We start from the raw sequence: 19,851 nt of genomic DNA, 5'->3' as shown, positions 1-19,851 counted from the left end.
TTTAAAGGCAAACTGTATACAGAGTAGAGGTTACAAATCCTGTAAGAGAAACTAGGTCCAATATTATATCATAAACTAAAAGTTAGAGTTAGAGTCCAAAACTAGTATAATTAATAAAAAGTTCTTTAGCTAATGTAAGATCATATGACGAAAAACTCTGATGACAAATGACATCGGTCAATATTATAAATAAATATGAATATGAATCCTGCAGTATACTCTTCCTTCTGTTGCCCAGTCAGAATAGTTGCTTTTCTATCCAAACAATGATGTGGTGGTATTTTTCACTATGTAATTATAAGTTAATCCTCTTCTTATTAATTAAATATGACATGAGTGTTTGTTACCACTCTAGACAAATAGTAAGGTAAAGAAAAAGAAGAAACAACTATACCTTTTCGAATTATCGGATGCATTTACATTTGCATTTTTCCTTATTAAAAATTCCACCATTTCCTTATTTTTTACATATACCGCAAGCATAAATGGTGTGAAATCATCCTGTGAAGCAGAGAAAACGATTCATAAACTATAATATTACATATTTCTAAGCTGAATTTTAACACTTACAAAATATCCTCTGAACCTAAACACACACTAAGGACAGTGAATAAAAAGCAGCCCTGTGTGCTGTCATCTGCTGCTCCTTCCCTTTAAAATAACCTCCTTCTATGTCCCCAGCAGATGAACTGCAAGTTCATTCCCCAGAACTCCCTTCAAACACTGACAGTCCTGGTGCCAAGAATCTTTGCTCCTATCACAGCCTCTATCATAGCATGACTGCAGTTGTTTTATCGTTCCCCATCTGAACCGAGAGCCTTTGAGGGCAGGGGCTATTTTTCATCTCTGTAACTCCAAACTCTGAAACATAGTAGCAAATGCTTTCAGTATTTTTATTGAATTGATAACCCAAATGATTATTTCTGGAGTAGTGTTTCTTAAGTTATTCCAAGGAATATGTATTGTGCCCAGTAAGAAGATTCCAGAAGACCACATTGTGTTTGAGAAATATTACAAAACTCTGCTTTATTTGCCTGTTACAAAAGAAATGTTTCACTGTAATCTTGTAGCCTCAGAGCCCTCCTAAAATTGATCTCCAGGCAAGTTTACGACTCACTAACTCTGTCTCCCCAACTAAGGATTATTATCCCGGAACAATGGAGAGTCCCTGCCTAAAATTGTAAACTGAAGGAAAAACGAAAGTAAAACCCTCTTCTTGCTAGTTCCCCTCAGTGGCCGAATTTCCAAATCAGTCTGCACAGTTCCTCTGAGGGCTCTTTCGTTTTCCCTATTAACCTTTGGCCAATGAAAGCTAAATAACTTTTTATAAATCACCTTTTCATGATATAGGAACACATCAACAGTAGGAAAATGTCTATGATATTGTAAAATGCTGTTTTGTTTGTTTGTTTCAAGGTAAAGCCTATTTCCAAGGCAAATTTTGCTTTCCTGCATTGTTTTCCATTAATTAGAAAAAAAACAAAACAAAACTGAGATGTGGAAAAAAGCATTTGAAAAATAAAGTTTTGCCTTTGACAAATTGTGTTTTTACAAATATTTGCTGTAAGCACATAAAAGACAGCTGAGCCCTCTACTGCTTCTTAAGCAGTATCATCATGTAAAGTGCAATCTTCGGCAATTAAGTTCAAAATGTTTTCGTTCAGGGAACTGCTTGACTTGCAAACATGTAAAACTGACCCTACCTGTGTCAACCGAGGGCGTTCCTGCAGGGGTTGCAGTGGCGAGAGGTGATGTACATCCAGGAGCAAAAGAGCGTGAACGCGTCCCCATCACCTGCTCCCTCTGTACACCTACAACCCGCCCAGGACCTGCATGAGGCTGAGCAGGAGCCCCACTCCGAGGTGGACACTCCGAGGTGGACACCCCGAGGGAGGCCGTGGCTGGCAGAGGGGTTCTGAGCACAGGTGGATGTCCTTGCTGGATTCCCAGACGTGACTGACCCTCCTGCCCAGTCTTTAGAACCCCGGGGTCCTGGGGTGCCCAGGGCCTGTGGCCTGCTGCTTCCCCTCCCCCACATGCACACCCCCAGCTCCCCCAGCTGGGTACCAGGTCTCCATTCCTCCTCCCACCCAGCCCCAGCTGCGCCCATCTCCTGAGGCCCTGCCTGCACAGCAGCACCCCCACATCACTTCCCTCACCCCAGGCCTTCAGTGCTTGGTGGGCTCTGAGCCTGGCACCCACTCCCACGCAGTAACAGCAACTGCTTCCTTCTGGGGTGGAACGGGAGCTGGGAGACAGAGCTGGGCCCTTTCCGTGGACACCCCATTTCCCCAACCTCCCTGACTTGGCTTTGGAGTTGTTTCCGTGGTGACAGGGCCTGATGTACAGTATGCAGTGCATACCTACTAGAAATACAATGCTTGTGGCTAAAGAGATGTGTATTGCAAGTATTGTGTAAATATACCCGTTGATCTATACCTCACAAGTTGCTTCTATATCTGCCTGGTGTTGCAGCAGCTTTGCAGCCAGGGCTACGTTCCCACTCAGGGCTGCATGGTGGAGAGCCGTGTAGCCATTCACGTCCTTTATATTGGGATCAGCTCCACGTTCCAGCAGGAGACTCACACACTCCTCTTCCTGGGACTGTACGGCCTGTCAGGATTATGCCCAGAAACAGATGGTAAATTCTGGGAATACAAAGTAATCATTCCACAACTTTCCCCAATTAGTTCTAGGTAATCGAGACACGTTCATTTTTATTCTAAATCATTAAATCCGTCTGGTGTTGACATAGCTGGCTACCACGTACCTTCATTAGAGCTGTCCTGTTCATGTTGTCTTGGAGGTTCAGCTTGCATTTCCTATCTGTTAGCAGAGTCACCACTCCCAGGTGAGAACAGGCACAGGCCAGATGCAGAGCGGTCCTATGAGGGTAACAAGGCTTTTTAGGACATTATAGGGCACTGTCTCAAATACGGAATTCCTCATGTAACTGTGAATGTGAAATGCTATTCCTAGGCCTTCTAAACCAATATGGAGTTTGCTTCTGGACAAAGGACAATGTTTACTAGCTCTTGTCACTCACCGCGTTAATGAAAGAGCAGCCTATGTGACTAGAGAGGACATGACCCGGGGATTCAGCTCAACTTGGGTTTGATCCTACTTCAACTCTGTCACTTGTCAGCTATCCCTTAGCCTTTGTGGGCCTTGATTTCCCCATCAACAAAATGGGCATAAAAACAGTACTTACCTCGCAGGACACAGGACTTTGCTTAAATGAGATCTATGCAAAGAGTTTACTACACATCCTAGCACAAAACACAGCTGAATAATTGTGAGATAATATTATTATAATTATTACTATTACTGCTACTTTACAAAGATAACATTTAGTAAAATGGTATCATTCTACCTACTTTGCAGATATGTTTTAGAGATTAGAAAGAACACTGTATTTCAATGATTCTAAGACACTGTTTTCTCACATTTAACATCTCTGACTTTGGAATGCAATTTATAATTCAGAATGTCTTGTAACTATGATTGGCAGCATTTTCAAAAGTTTCTTACTGGTACACACAAGAGTGGACATCATACCCTCCATGGTGCCTTTCATGAAATGAGATAATGGTCTACACAACAGACCTATTGCGTTCTAGTCAAGTAGTTAGCACTTAAATAAATTTAGTTCTTAAAAGCATTATGGGGAGAGAGGACTAAAATAACAAAGCAAAACGACAATTTTTTAAAAAGTAATTCTTATTTTAATGTACAAGAAACTTTAAGCCAAAGGAAACTCAGGATTCAAATGAAGAGGGATGGCTCGTTTTATTCAACATTTAGTTTTATAGATTACATGAAAATCAGTATTTCCTATGATCAGCATTAGTACTTAATACCATTGTGTACTTTCAAAATGACAGGTTTGGTTACCTTTTACAGTGTCCTAACTGCAGAAATACTTTTGTTTGAAAGGAGAGAGGAAAAGCTTCAATTGGGATTAGGTCCTAATGCTTCCATTTAAAATTTTTTTATTTGGCTCATATTGGGGCAACATGAAGATTTCAAGGGAGAAAAGGGGCTGAGAGCTGGATTGAAAAGGTCCTGAATAGACTATGTCTGCTACATAATAGGTATTCAGGTGATATCTGATGAATAAATGTGTTGCAAAAACGGGAAACTACAGTTGTAGAGTTCAGTGTTTTTAAAGAAAAAATTTATACAGTAAAGCAAAACTGCTGCAATAGTAATAATCACTTATACTTGCTATTTTTGCATTTTGATTTTCATAAGGACACAGCAAAAATGATGAACCAAAATCATTTACATACTATAGGCAGTAAAGCTATATATAATGAAAAACGTAAGTGTATATAAAAATATACATGCATGAACTCTACAGGCAAGATAAAAAATGTTCTCTTTACTCCTAAAGGGTCTAAAAGTTGTCAGAAAATACTAATCTTCAAAAATGCATATTTTTTTAACAAACAGAAAAGTGAGAAATTATTTTTATCTGTACAAGATTCATATTCCTAGGAACAATGAAATATTCTCCAGGATTATTTCATTAATAATAAACTTTTCTTGAATTTCTATATATGTTCATTGTAGAAATCAGATTTTTTTTAAAGGAAATGAAAATCTCACTTATAACACAAATAGGTAGCAATTTTATCCCATTTTGCACATGTTTTTGACTAAGGGAAGAACATAGTCTGTTTACGAGTGTGTACAATCAAACTGATTATTTTTCTCCCTTTCCGATCTACCCAGGTATATCTTTGCATGTCAACATACATCTATTATCCATACCACCTTCAAATCGGTCACACATTACTTCATCCTATGGATGCATTGCTTATAATGCATGGAAGTTTTAAGTACTGCTGAGATTTAAAAAAAATGTATGTAATTTATCTGATTATTTCATAAAGATACTTTAGTGTTTTGAATTGATGGGTAAACGCAAATATATTTTTTAAACGTGGTCTTTATCACCAAATGGCCAACTTGAAAAGCCAAAAACAACTTAAACTCAAGTTTAAGCAGCAGTGTAAGTAATGTGGCTCTTCACCTTCATACATTTTGTGGATAGAAAGGGGAATTACATTTCTCTTTTACCTTAAATCCCTTTTCTCACAGGGGACACTAAATATTTTCCCTATATCCATTGGTCACTTGTAGATATACAAAAAGGACTTTGTCCAATTTCAAATTCGAGGGTTTTTTTGTTGTTGATCTCAGAGTCTTCTCTGTAATGAAGATATACTTTTGGTGTGATATAAATATGTTGTAAATAATTTGCAGGTACATTTATTTTATTTTCTTAACATTATTTTCTGGTATACAGACTGTTTGGATTTTTTTACATTGCTCAACCAAGCTCCAGAATTCTTGCTTTTGAAGTCTTGGTCAACATAAAAAAGAAGTCTGGTATTTGTGTTTTCTTCTGGTACTTCCTTCATGGTGTATATTTAAAATGTTTAATTGATAGTCCATCTGGAACTGATTTTTGTGATAAAAATATCTAGCTAATTTTCCCCAAATACTAAACAGGTATTTCTCCATCATTCATGATTACTTTACCTTTTCTACTAACGTGAAATGTCACCAGTATCAAGGTCTAAAATCTTACATATATTTGGGTTTGGGGGCATTTTTTATCATGTTCCCATCATTTATCTCTCTTTTCTGCAATAAGTAAAGAAATAACTTGTGGACATTTGTAGCACACGTTGACATCTAGAAGGGCAAATCTTTGACTACTATATAAAATGTTTCATAATTTCATCACAACAATAAAAGAGACATAACGTGGAACTCAAACATTTTAAAACCATGATATTTTAGATGGCTTATGGAAAATACACAATTACAGGAAGAGCACACATTTTGAGAAAATGGTCCTTCCTAGTCAAGCCCACAGCCACCTCCCACTTCCAGGTTCCCTTCCAAGGTGCCTCAGTAGAGACGCGCACACATAGGTGTGCACTGATGCAAATCGGTTCTGGGTTTTCTCGGAAGAATTTTTAGCCCACAAGTCGACCTATTATGAGAAATATTTTTCTTGTTATGCGCTTTTCTATAGGATATAACATTGTGGTCTAAAATTTTGAACATCAAAAATAAAATGCTGTATATACTTATTTCATTTCTATTGCAGATATTTAGTTAAATCCCTTTGAACTTGTCAGTAGAGCGCTCTATGAGGGGAATGATGAGTGAGTGGGTCCTAAGTGTCTGTTTCTGCTGCTCACGGAGTCGACCTGGGCCGTGGACCCCAGGTGGGGTCCCCACCACGGAGGGAAGACAGCCCAGCGCCCTGGGTGACAGGAAAGCTGGCGTCCACCTGGATAAACCCGGGCAGGTGAGCCCCTCTCCCAGGTCCCCGCCTCCCCCGGGGCCGCCTGTGACTACTGGCCTCGCAGGCCCTCTCACCGGTCCCTCCTGTCTCTGTCATTCAAGCATCCTGGACGGAGCAGGAGAAGCCTCTGCACTTCCGGGACGTTCCCACTGCAGGTGACTCTGTGGATCTTCCTGAGATCTCTCTCTCTCTCTCTCTCTCTCTCTCTCTCTCTCTCTCTCTCTCTCTCGAATGTAGTAGCCCCCTCCAGCCTCAACCTTCTTGACAGCACCACCGCTCTCCGAGCTCTTTACAGATTTGGAGGGCGCCACGCGCCTCCAACACCCAGTGAGGGAAACCTCCTGCATGGCCGAGCCTAAGGGCTTCGCAAGCTCCTCAGCACTGCCCAGGCCTTTCAGTCCGCTGAGCCCAAACAACAGTAGACTCTAGAGCAGCCAACTGCCTCTCCCACAATATCCCAGCAGGACAGAGAGGCGGTTTGGAATCTCTCAGCCCAGAATGCCTGTAACCAAGCAACGGTGCCCGGGTCAGAGCTGATGTCACTGCGCAGGTGCACAGAAGCCTAACGCACAAGGGCAAGGGCACCCAGAGCTCACGGGCAAGGCCCAGGCGTCTCACATCTCAGAGGTTGCTTGTGGGCAGCGCAGGGTTCCTTCTGCCTCGCGATTTCACCCATTTATTCAATCTAGAATGGTTAGAAAAGATGTACCTTTCCATTCTTTTTTTACTTGATAGTATAGTCACTTGTCAATTTGTGACAACTGTACCAGTATTTTTACAGCTGACCCTTGATTTTCATACACTTTTTTTTTGCAACCCACCTTAAATTTATCACTTAAATGCTTCAGTTGTCGTCTTTCCAAAGCTGTGTCTGGATTAAGTTAATCAATTCATGAATAACCACACTACCGACAGTTCATTTTTGGCAGTGTCACAACATTCGTCTGTCCGATGATTTTGCCAATATTTGTGTATTTAATCAAATTTTTGTCCTTGTGAAACTGCGTGGAAAATCTAAAAATGAATTTACCAAGAAGCACAGATCATATAAACATAATACAATTATTAAACATAGCATCATTAGACATTCTGAGAAAAATACTTACATCAATTGAGATAATCAAAGAAAATTTATAAAACCTTAGAAGAAAGGTTTTCAAATTAAAGGAACTATTTGAAAAGAAATCAAAGTCACCCTTTTGCAAATCAAATTCACCCTTTTGCAAATCAAACTCACCCAAGGGCAAATCAGATTCACCCTTTTGCAAATCAGATTCACCTTTTGCAAAACAAATTCACTTTTTTGCAAATCAAACTCACCCAAGGGCAAATCAGATTCACCCTTTTGCAAATCAAATTCTCCCTTTTGCAAATCAAACTCACCCAAGGGCAAATCAGATTCACCCTTTTGCAAATCAAATTCTCCCTTTTGCAAATCAAACTCACCCAAGGGCAAATCAGATTCACCCTTTTGCAAATCAAATTCTCCCTTTTGCAAATCAAACTCACCCAAGGGCAAATCAGATTCACCCTTTTGCAAATCAAATTCTCCCTTTTGCAAATCAAACTCATCCAAGGGCAAATCAGATTCACCCTTTTGCAAATCAAATTCTCCCTTTTGCAAATCAAACTCACCCAAGGGCAAATCAGATTCACCCTTTTGCAAATCAAATTCTCCCTTTTGCAAATCAAATTCACTCAAGTGCAAATCAAATTCACCCAAGTGCAAATCAATTCACCCAAGTGCAAATCAAATTCACCCCTTTGCATATCAAATTCACCCTTTTGCAAATCAAATTCACCCATGTGCAAATCAAATTCACCCAAGTACTGGAAAGTCAGTTATAATTCTAAATAACCATGTCAATACCACACCAGCATAGTGGAGAAGACATCCCAATTTGTTACAGAGCACAAGCCCCACGCAGACCTAATTCTCCCAAGGAGGTGAAGCTAATCGCCCATGGAGTAAGAGGCACTGTGGGGAGACTGCATTAGTGCCTTGGGTAACGTGGATGACCTGGGATGTGGGAGACACAGCAAGATTTCTAATTCCAGTTTTCCAGATCACGTTTCCACAAATCAACTATACTACCAAAACAGGGTGGTATTGTCATAAAACCAAACACACAGATCAGTGGAGCAGAATCGAGCCAAAATTTGAAGGAGCAGAAACAAACGACGCTGGGAACACTGGACAGCTGTACACAGAACAACAGCATTGAACACTATCTTACACCACAAAGGGAAACCAACAATTTTCCCTACTACCGTGTTTCCCTGAAAATAAGACCTTACCGGAAAATAAGCCCTAGCATGATTTTTCAGGATGCTCATAGTATAAAATAAGCCCTACCATATTTTCCCAAAAGTAGACAGGAATTTATATTAACTTTTGCTTCGAAAGACGCATTAGGGCTTATTTTATACTATGAGCACCCTGAAAAATCATGCTAGTGCTAATTTTCGGTTAGGTCTTATTTTCGGGGAAACACGGTATGTCCTTCCTCTGCTGGGTCCTCTGGTGGCCAGTGCCCTTCCCACAACCACTCAGCAGAGTTCAAGTATAAGAAGTGTCTCCTTACCTTTGGCTCTCATTCATACCTCCTGGTGAGATAGCGAGGTAAAGCAGGTACAGAAGGACATCCCATGTTGTCTCCTAGCCAGAGAGCCTTCAGGGCAGATACAGAGAAAAGACCAAGTTCCCTCACAAAAGATGCCACTGCAGGACATGAAAGCCATCATGGCGTCTCTTGGAAGAGAGTCTGCTTTCGTTATACTCTGGCCCGGCTCTCGAGCAACGCTCTGCTCTTGCAAGATTGTGGTGGCCATGTTTATCACGCAAACCTTTGCTCTCATGAAATCCTGGTGGACATATTTACCACACGACCCCCTGCTCTCCCGAGATCCTGGTCACATGCTCTCGTGAGACTCGTGGGCATGGCTCTCATGTGGCTCTCTGCTTTCAGGAGATCCTGGCCACTGGCTCTCTCATCACCTGTTCTTGGTGGAGGTTGCTGTCCCCCCCTTTTTGGTACAAAAGTGGCTCTTTTCTCCAGCTTTCACGTGAGGCTGGTCCCTGGATCTCTGCAAGGGTCTTAACCTCAGGCTCACTTAGTTCTGTGGGAAAATGATCCAACAGGAAGTGCTCACTTAAATTGTGCCCGGAGGAAGTGTACATGGGAAACAGGCTAAGAGGATGTACCCACATGAAACCAGTCTGAAGAAAGTGCTCAGGGAAATTCCCACAAGCTGACACGCTCCCTTGTCCCTGGCACCCCATCTCTTCACACACAGGCTAACGTGAGAAGCTCAATGGAGAAATTACTTCTAAGTTTCATCATACACCTTATCCAGAGCATCGCCTCTGTCCTGCAGCCAAAATGGAGACATCACCTCAAAGTATATTCTCGTCCCTGGCCCCAGAAACACCTCTGCCCTTCACACCCTGAGGGAACACACAATTCAGATTTGCTTCCAGGTCTCACTTTATCGATTTCCCCAGGCATCCCCTCTGCTCCCTCACATGCTGGATGGAAATTTTGCATCCATGTTTCTGTTTACCATTTACCCCTGTGCCCCTCACATGCCAAATAATACACATGTAAGCTCTGAGAAAGAAGACACCTCCTTAAGGGTTATGGCTGGCTGATGCCCGAAATTGTTAGAAAGGTAGACTAGCCGAGTCTTTTCACACAAACCACACTGCAGGGAGAACCTTGCAATAAACCACCTGCCTCCTATAGTGCACTGCGTATGAAAGATGTCTCTGAGGGACAGAGCAGACAGAACCAGACAAGGCTGGAGCTCATGGAGCAATGTAGCGCAGAGGTGTCTAGAGAAGGAACTCTCCTTAGGGCCCCGATGCCCCATAATTGAGCTGTAACACTATTGAGCTGCTCCACAGCTATGCTATTCTCACAGCAGTACTGTATCACAATAGAGCTGTTTGCATTGAATAAAGATTCCATCTGCACTGCAACCCCAATTTGGGGATTCCTGTTGACACTGACTTAGGGCCAGTGACCATAGGTTGACAGACACCTGATGCCAGAGCCAGATTCGGGACACAAACTGTGGGTTCTAAAACCTGGACTCGGGACCTGACCGTTTTCCCAAAGCCGGACCACAGACCCTGGGACATTGATCCTGGAGCAGAACCCGTACCCTAAATTGAGCCAGTCCCAAAGCCAGAACACAAGCACGGATGCTAGACACCAACCGCCAGAGCCTGACATGTGATGCTGGACCACGGATGCTAGATTGCAGGCATCAAACCTTGGAACCAGAGCTGGACATATCCCACAGACATGGGCTCCAGACCTGAAGCTGGACCCAATCAGACTTTGAACCCCAGATACCAGATGCAGAGTCTGACTAGAAACTGAACCTAGGAATCTGAGTGTAGAGAGAATCTACTGCTATGGGAAGTTTTCCAGTCTGGTGAAATTACTACACAGTAATCTATTTGAAACAACCATGTCAATACCACGCCAGAAAAACAGAGCACATCCAAGTTTGTTATAAAGGACGAGACCTACGCAGACCCAGTTGTCCCAAAGAGGTGAAGCTAATCCCCCTTGTTAATTTGAAGCACTGTTGGGCGACTACATTAGTAGCCTTGGGTGATGCAGATGACCTGGGATGTGGTAGACATAGCCAGATCTTTAGTTCCAGTTTTCCAGATCACTAGACCACAAACTATAGTAGCCAAAACAGGGTGGCATTGACATAAAACTAAACACATAGATCAGTAGAGCAGAATGGAGCCCAGAATTGAACTCACATAAATGATGCTGGGAACACTGGACCATTTATTTGCGTGTTTTGCCACATGCAAAACACCAGCACTGAACAGTATCAGATTCCACAAAGAAAAAACAATTTTTTACACTAAGCCCTTTCTCTGCCAAGTTTCCTGATAACTGACACCTCTCCCCCACCCCTCAGCCGAGTTCACACACAGGAAGATTCTCCTTACCTTTCCTTCTCTGTCCACACTTGCTGGGGAGGTACTGAGGTAAAGCAGGTGCAGAAGCATGTTCCACCTTGTCTTCGAAGCCGTAGAACCTGCAGAACAGATGCAGAAGTTTAACAAGTTCCCTCAAAACATAGGCCAGCACAGGATGTGAAAGGCGTGATGGCAGCTCTGTCCCCCTGGCTATCGCATGATACTCTGGCCTCCGTCTGTCAGGCAAGGCTCTGGCCCCTGGCTCTCATGAACACTGGCTGCCTTCTGTATTGCCAGGCTGGCCTCTGGCTCTCCTGCCAGACTCACCCTTCCTTCTCACCTAATGATCTGAAAAAGTGGTACCACAGGAATTGATCACTTTAAATTGTGACTGGAGGAAGTGTACATCAGAAACCAGTTTGGAGAAAGTACTCACATGAGACCAGCCTGGAGAAAATGCTTAGGAGAACACCCGCCAGCTGACATACAACCCTTATCCCTGGCATGTCCTCTGCTCCTCAAACACTGGCTGAAGCTGGGATAGAAATATGAACTCCAACTTTCACTAGTCCCTTTACCCTGGCCCCCTCCCATGTCCCTCTCACAGGCTGGCTCCAGCTGAGTTGGAAATATCTCATCCAAGTCTATCCTAGCCCTTTCCCCCATGTACACCCCCCACACACACATGCTGCCAGGAGCCAGGATGGAGACATCACCTCCAAGGTTTCTCCTTGCCTCCTGCCCAGGACCACCTCTGCCCTTCACACCCTGGTGGAATCCAGAATTCAGATTTCTCGCCAGGTCTCATTTTACCCATTTCTCCAGGTGCCCCCTCTGCTCCTCACATGCTGGATGGACATGGGATGAAAAACTTGCCTCCAGGTTTCTCCACCATGTACCCCTCTTCCCCTCACACTCCAAAGAACACATGTGTAAGTGCTGACAAACAAGACACTTTCTAAGGGCTTCGGCTGACCAACTGCTCAAATTAAAACAGGGAACCTAGCAGCCATTTGCACACAGTCTTCTCATGCAAACTGCACTCCAGGGAGAAGCTTGCACAAATGGGCCTGCCTTCCCAACTGAACTCCCTATGGAAGACGTATATCAGGGGTAGAGTACAGCATTCAGGACTGGACCAGACTGGCACTCGTGGAGCAACGTGGAGCAGCGCTGTCACCCCACGGTCACCTCACCCCAGGGCCCTGATGCTCCATAACTGAGCTCTGACACCATTGAGCTGCTCCCCAGCTGTGCTGTCCTCACAGCCATGCTGTATCACAACTGACCTGTTTACATGGAAAGTTTCCATTGTCAATGCACCCCAGTTTTGGTATTCCTGTTGGTGTCAAATTGGAGACAATGACCATCAGTTGACAGGCAACAGATGTCAGAGCCACAATCAGGACCCCAAACAGAGATCCTAGAACTGGGACTGCAGTTTTTACCCTGGACCCAAAGCCAGATGACAGACCCTAAGGCCTGGGCTCTGGAGCAGTACCTGGACCCTAGCTGAGTGACAGTCCCAAAGCTGAAAATCAGACCATGGATGCCAGGCACCAGATGACAGAGCCTGATATGGGATATCATACCATGAATGCTAGTTTCCAGATCCCAGACTCGAGCCAGAGCTGGACCTGTTCCCCAGACATAGACCCCAGAGCTGAAGGTAGGAATGACCAGCTTCTGAACCGCAGACACCAGATGCAGAGCTAGATTATGGCACAAACTCTGGGCCCCAGGACTTGGAGACTGACCACAGAGTTATACCAAGGAGCTGAGAGCTGGAGTAAGGAGTGGGACCAAAACAGTGGGCCTCTGTGTTCAGGTGACAGAACACACCTGTGATAAACATAAATCCCATATGCAGAGCACTTAAACAGCCGCACACCAGGTCCTGGGGAGCCAGGACCACTGACCTAATCTCCGACCCTGACCCTTACTCCTAATCCCCAACCCTACACCTGTATACCCCCGAACCCTTAACCTTTTACCACATGTAAACATAAATATCACTGCGAAACATCTTGAGATTAAATTCAGCATATGTAAAATGATGCAACAGTAGATATCAGATGACTGAGGCTGCTACCAGCATAACCCAGTATGTTACAGTGTGGTAACTTTTCATTTGGTTTGTTCTCTAGATAGTAACACAGAAAAATCACACAGCTCAAAGGGAACCTTGAATAATTTATCATTTTGGTCTAGATTCTCAAAAAGCCCAGAGAAAAAGAGTGACATTTCTCCTGGTTTGGATATTATCTAAGCTAAGATGTTAAACTGGTGTCTCCTTTGTTGAATACAAGAGCAATTTTATCAGTCTCTTCCTTTTTGACAGTGGTACAAACAACATAGTCCTGAATCTAAAACATTGTAACTCAGATTTCCCTTTTCTATCTTTTGACTTAACGTTGTAGATCATCCATGTTTTGTTAAATGTGTGATTAAAATATATTATTAAAAAGTTTTCACTTCTTGAAGTGTGTATCAGTTATCACAGTAAGGTCAACCCTCCATCTAACTGCCCCCACTCTAAGTGCGTGACAGTTGCCAAGAAAACATTAAAAAAGGAGACATTCTCTTCATAGATATTGTCAATAGTTCAACATTTTCCAAGTCCAGCTAGAATAACTAATGCTTCCTACTCCCTGCATTTGGCTCACTATTTTTATGGGAGCATCACAGGAAGATCACAGACCACTTTACACCATGTGTGAAGCAGGTCATGATTTGGCCTTGTGCATTTAGATGTGTCTGAAATACCTGTACCATTTTCTGTAACTCATTTACTACAACATAGGGAGGAGGAACTATGAATGCATATGGCCCTGGGACTTCAAATCTCCCATCACCTATTTCCGCTGCATACATCTGTCCAAAGGGATAACTCCAAATACGGACATTTTCACATTACGTATATTCATCATCCTGTCTCATGTTGACTGCACACATCATTGCATCTGACATTCATGTAACTACAGTGTGATGAATAAGTTTCCTATAACATGCTCTACATGAAAAGCAAAAGTATTATGCTGAGCGGGATGACTTACGTCTCATATTAATGGGTGTTCACTCTATTTATAGGACCTTTAAAACAAGTACATCTTTACTAACTAAGGTGAATACAGGTACAACCAACATGAAAATAATGATAAAATTGAAATCCATACAATAAACATGAACATAGTCATTTATTATCATCAAGTACTATGTAGTGTAAACAATTGCAGGCGTTGCCATTTTAGATGACAGGCAGCTCTGTAGGATTTATATAAGCATCACCACGAATGCGTGAATGATGCCTTGTGCTATATTAGGACAGCAATGACATCTCCAGGTGATAGAAGATTGCCTGCAGCCTTATAGGCTTATGTGGTCACGGTCTCTGTACAATCTCATTGACAGAAACATCATTATGTGATGCATGTGTAGAGATACAGGCGAATGCAGCTGAATGAAGAGCTCAAAAATTAATGCATCCATCTTCAGTTATTTGACATAGGAGCACACCATTAATTTATGTAAATAGTGTTTTCGAAGAATGTTGCTGGGCATTGGAGTTTCCACGAGTGGCGGAATCAAATTGGACACTTACACCATAAAATACTGACTTGAGACAGATGAAAGTCTTACATGTATGAGGTTAAATTTAAAAATCAAAAGGGAAACATTGTGTTGAATGTCTGACCCAGGACTTGACCATGGTTTCTTCAATCTCACATCAAAACAGAAGTAATGAAATAAGGGACAAATGATATCTCCTCAATATTAAAAACTTTTGTGTACCAACAGAAGCTATGCAGCTGCACAATTTGTGTGCAGACATAGTATCTAATGCTATTGAAAGTTTTCACGTTTGAAATTAATGGAAAGTAAATTACAATTCTACATAACAACGTCAACACCGGACCATAAAAGCAGAAAGACGTCCATTTAATAGAGGCCAAGCCTATGCAGACCCAAGTTCACTCAAGGAGGTGAAGCTCATCGCCTTGGGAGCAGTCGGCATATTATGTGAAAACTACATTAGTAGTTATTGGTCCTGGGTGATGTGAGTAACTTGAAATGTGTTAATAGACAAAGCAGGTTTTTAATATGTCCAGGTTACTCGACAAAATACAAAACATGATAAGCAAAACAGGGTGGAATTGACATAAACCACATACATCAATGAAGCAAAATGGAGCTTAAAATTAAACCTCCGTGAAGGGTACTGAAAACAATAAACAGCTGCGCGTAGAACAATGACACTAAACCTTATCTTGCATCACATAACAAATACCAGTGTTCCACACCAAGTCCTGCCTTTGCTTTGTCCGCTGGAGCTCAACACCTCTCTTCAACGACTCAGCAGATTTTGTGCACAGGAAGCTCCTCCTTACATTTTCCTCCCTGTCCAGTATTTCTGTGGGAAAGAAGCAGGTACAGAAGGACGTCGATGCTGCCCCCAGAGCAGCAGTGTCTCCACGGCAAATACCGAGGTAAGCAAAGCTCTCTCAAAACAAACTACACCTCTGGTCGAGGGGAAACATCCTGGCATCTCTCGCTCTCCCTCCTTGCTCTGCCGTGAATATGGTCCCTGGCTGTCACCCAGGGCTCTTGACCCTGCATCTCGCGAGATTAGGGTTAGGGTTAAGGTTGAAGTTTACGGTTTAGATAAAATATTTGGTGATGGAAGGAGAACTGACTCTGGGTGGTGAACACACAATGTGATTTATAGATGATGTAATACAGAATTGTACGCCTGAAATCCATGTAACTTTACTAACAATTGTCACCCGAATAAATTTTAATTAAAAAAAAAGTTTAGGGTTAGGGTTTAGTGTTTAGGGTTAGGGTTTGTGGTTGGTTTGGGGGTTTGGTTTAGGAGTTCAGTTCGAGTTCAGGGTTCATGTTTGTGTTTGGGGTTCAGGGGTTCAGGGTTTGTGGTTCATGGGTTCCTGGTCTGTGTTTGGGTTTTGGGTTCAGTTTTGGGGTTCGGGTTTGGGTTCGGGATCGTGTTCAGTTTGAGGTTCAGGGAACAGAGGTTCGGGTTTCAGGGGTTAAGGATTTAGGTTTCATGGTTTGGGTTTCAGGGTTCAAGTTCGGTTTCGGGGTTTGGGTTCATGTTTCAGTTCTGGGTTTTGGGTACAGGGATTTAGGGTTCTGGGGTTCCGGGTTAGGTTTCGGTTTTGGGCTTTGGGGTTTGGGTTTAGATTCAGGGTTTGTGTTCTGTTTAAAGATTTGGAGGGCAGAGTTAAGAAGCTCAAGGTTAGGGGTATGAGTTTCAGGGTTCTGGTTCGATTTCGGGGTTCAGTTTCAGGGTTTGGGTTCGGTCTTCACATTCAGATTTAAGTTTCGGGTACAGAGTTCAGGGAATCAGGATTAGGGGTTTGGGTTTAGAGGTTCGGGTTCTGTTTCAGTGTTTGGTTAGAGGGTAAGGGTTAAAGTTGAGGTTAGGGTTTTTGGGTTTTATCGTTTTAGGGTTAGGGTTAGGGTTAGGGTGATTAGGGTTAGTGTTACCACATGCCTGTGTGCTAAGTGACATATTTTTCACACCTGTGTGATAAGTGACATTTTTTACGTCCGTGTGATGACTGACACATTTCACGCCTGTGTGATGAGTGAGACACATTTCACGCCTGTGTGATGAGACATTGTGGGGACAGAGTCCCAGAGAGTAGTTTACAGGCTCTCAGCCTCACGTGAAGGGGTACTGGCTCGGGTGGTGAATGGCCGTCGGCTGTGGCTGATTGGCTGTCAGCTGTGGCCGGTTAGCCAATTGGCCGCTGGTATAACTGCTGCGGCTACGAGGATTGCTGAAGAGCCGAGCAGAGCCGAAGAGAGCGGAAGAGGAGAGCCGAGAGAGAGGAACAGAGTCGAGAGAGTGGAGGAGAGTCGTCGGTCGGTCGGTTGGCGGAAAGGCGGACGGCAGGTCACGCATCCGGTGGGCCCAGCCTCCAGTGAGACCGTGGTGGTATGGCTCCCCTACCTGTGGCTCCGTGGGTGTTCCTTTTCGGCCTCACCATATCCTGCGTTCTTGTGTGGGGAGTGGGAGCAGAGACCCCGCAGGCCGCCCCGCCTGAAAGATGGCGCGGCGAGAAGGCCTCCGCGCACGACAAATGGCGCAGCGAGCAGGGTCTCCCGCACGACAAATGGCGCAGCGAGCAGGGTATGGTGCCGGCCAAAACTCTCCGAAGGCTGGTGGAGCAGTTTGTGCGTGTGAAAATGCAGTCTCAGGAGGCCCATGAGGAGCAACACCGGGAACGGGAGGCGCAGTCTGCCTGGGAGACTCGAGCCTCCAGCTGGCACACCACCTTCTTGGCCATAGAAGGCGTTGTCCACCTTTTGTTGTTCTGCTGCGGTCTTAAGCTCCGAGGGTTGTGGACATCTTACACCGAGGCCTCCACCCACTCAGACACCTGGCACGGTGAGCAAGATTCCGATCAGGTAGGAATGGCGTCTGACTCTGGGCAGGAGGATGTATGGCCCACACACAGTATATGGTGTTCGGTGGCCACTGTTCTCAGGAGTTGGACCCCCAAGGAGGGGTGGGAGGACATGGACGGCTCTCCGGCCAGTGTGGAGAGGGCCCTGCAGGCTCTGGCTGAGCGGTTGCCGGAGGAGGAGAAAGCTACAGCCGGCCGTGTGGGCTGGATGTTCCTCAAGGCCTTGAGTCTCAACACGGAAAATGGGCTTAATGAAGTGGCCCGGGTGCCGAACCAGGTGTCCCGGTTGGAAGCGCTGGAAGCCCGAGTCCACCTATTAGAACAGGGGCCTCAAGGTGGAGACTCTGAGGCAGAGGTGGAGGAAGCAAGTGGAGACAATGTAGCTCCCAACGCCCAAGCCCGGCCAATCTTTAAGCAAAGGGTAAAACATGAGCAACCTTTGGGCCCTGGGGGCGTTGCTGCCGGCAACCCAGCTGTGACTGAGTTCACGACCTACACCCCATACACTCCCACTGAGTTGCAGGAGCTGGGGAGGCGGTACAGACAGCGCCCTGGAGAGCCAGTCTCGGCTTGGCTATTACGTTTATGGGATGAGGGAGCAGAGAGTATGCAGTACTCACCGTATGAGCTGCAGTACGCACCGTATGGGAACAGGCTGGCGAGCTGCCAGACACTGTGAGTCAATGGCAGTCATATACAGCACTTACTCAAATAATCCGTGAAATGGGTATGAGACATGCTATTTTTAACCTCAACATGCAGGGCCCAGATGAGGAGCTTTTTACTGCCAGCATGAGAGATCTGGTTTTGGATACTGCACCTGCGAGTGCTTTTGGATCCTTGGTTGCTATTCTTACACTGTATGTAGGGCGACGGATTCATGAAGTTACAACTGCCATGGCCACCCTAGGGGATGTTGAAAGCCGGAGGCGAAGGAAGTTAAGACAGGAGGTCCGCACAGTTGAGACCTGGAAGCCCAAACCAAAGGTAAAGGGGCGAGGTCGCGGGCCTCAGAGAGTAACACGCGCACAGATATGGCGTGATCTCGTGGCAGCAGGGGTCGATAGGAAGAAAATAGACCAACAACCCAATGCACTCCTGCTGGAACTTTGGAAACAGTTGCGTCTGGAACAACAATTCCGGAGAAACATAAAGGAGGAGTCTGGGAAAGCGCGACCAATGTCCCTCCAGGACTTCATGCAGCTGCTTGAGGCTGACCCCTTGCAGCTTGATTAGGGGTGGGGCCAAGGTACCCGGTCAGAGGGGACGAGCAGGGACCGGAGGCCCCATGTGGAACTGTCCATACATTGGTCCCCTTCGAATGTACAGAGGGTTTTGGCTCTAGTTGACACTTGCACCGACTACAGTCTCATTTATGGGAATCCAGAACTGTTCCCTGGACCAGCAGTCTGCATTGATGGCTACGGGGGAAAAACTGTGACTGTGAAAGCCGTTTCCTGCCCACTGGGTATAGGAAGGCTTCCTCCTCGTACCTACAAGGTTTATGTCTCCCCCGTTCCGGAATATATTCTAGGGGTGGACGTGCTGCATGGCCTCAGCTTACAGACATCGGTAGGAGAGTTCCGTCTCTGGATCCGGGTGGTGAAAGCGGTGACACGCGGGCATGCTCACCACCCTCCTTAAGTGTTGCCACAGCCCTGGCGTGTGGTTACAGTGCGACAGTACCGCCTGCCAGGAGGACAGGAGGAGATTGGTCGTACAATATTGGAATTGGAAAAGGCACATATTGTGAGGCCAACGCACAGTCCCTTTAACTCCCCAGTATGGCCTGTCAAGAAGCCAGATGGGACCTGGCGAATGACTGTGGACTATAGGGAGTTAAATAAGGTGACGCCACCCTTGCACGCTGCAGTGCCTTCAATTCATGATTTAATGGATTGTCTGACTGTCCGCCTGGGGACATATCACTATACAATGGACTTGGCCCTGGCAGGTCAAAAGCCCCCACTGTCGGTGGTTGGGTCTGATAGCCCCATGGGGGGCCGGTTTGACTCATGATTTGCAAGTGATGCCAGGGGTGGTGGCTGAGTGGCCACCGCAAGTGACTAGTATACAGAGGTCCCGATACCGGGATGATTTTGCGAGGAAACTATGTGCTCTCACTATGGCCTATTATG

General features: G+C 44.8%; 1 long non-coding RNA gene across 1 annotated transcript; it reads right to left on the bottom strand.

Moving 5' to 3' along the window:
- Window positions 1-394: 394 nt before the first annotated feature.
- On the bottom strand, window positions 395-7,338 carry LOC148755206 (uncharacterized). Its single transcript, XR_016018820.1, has 4 exons — window positions 7,150-7,338; window positions 2,771-2,885; window positions 2,440-2,613; window positions 395-501 (listed from the first exon to the last, which is right to left on the bottom strand). It is a non-coding gene; the product is annotated as an uncharacterized LOC148755206 (long non-coding RNA).
- Between the last annotated feature and the right edge of the window lie 12,513 nt (window positions 7,339-19,851).

Source organism: Rhinolophus sinicus, chromosome 15 (assembly GCF_057876585.1).
Source record: "Rhinolophus sinicus isolate RSI-liver-muscle chromosome 15, RSI-T2T, whole genome shotgun sequence".
NCBI lineage: Eukaryota > Metazoa > Chordata > Mammalia > Chiroptera > Rhinolophidae > Rhinolophus > Rhinolophus sinicus.
The sequence above is the reverse complement of the archived record's forward strand: the minus strand, read 5'-3'. Positions and strand labels throughout refer to the sequence as shown.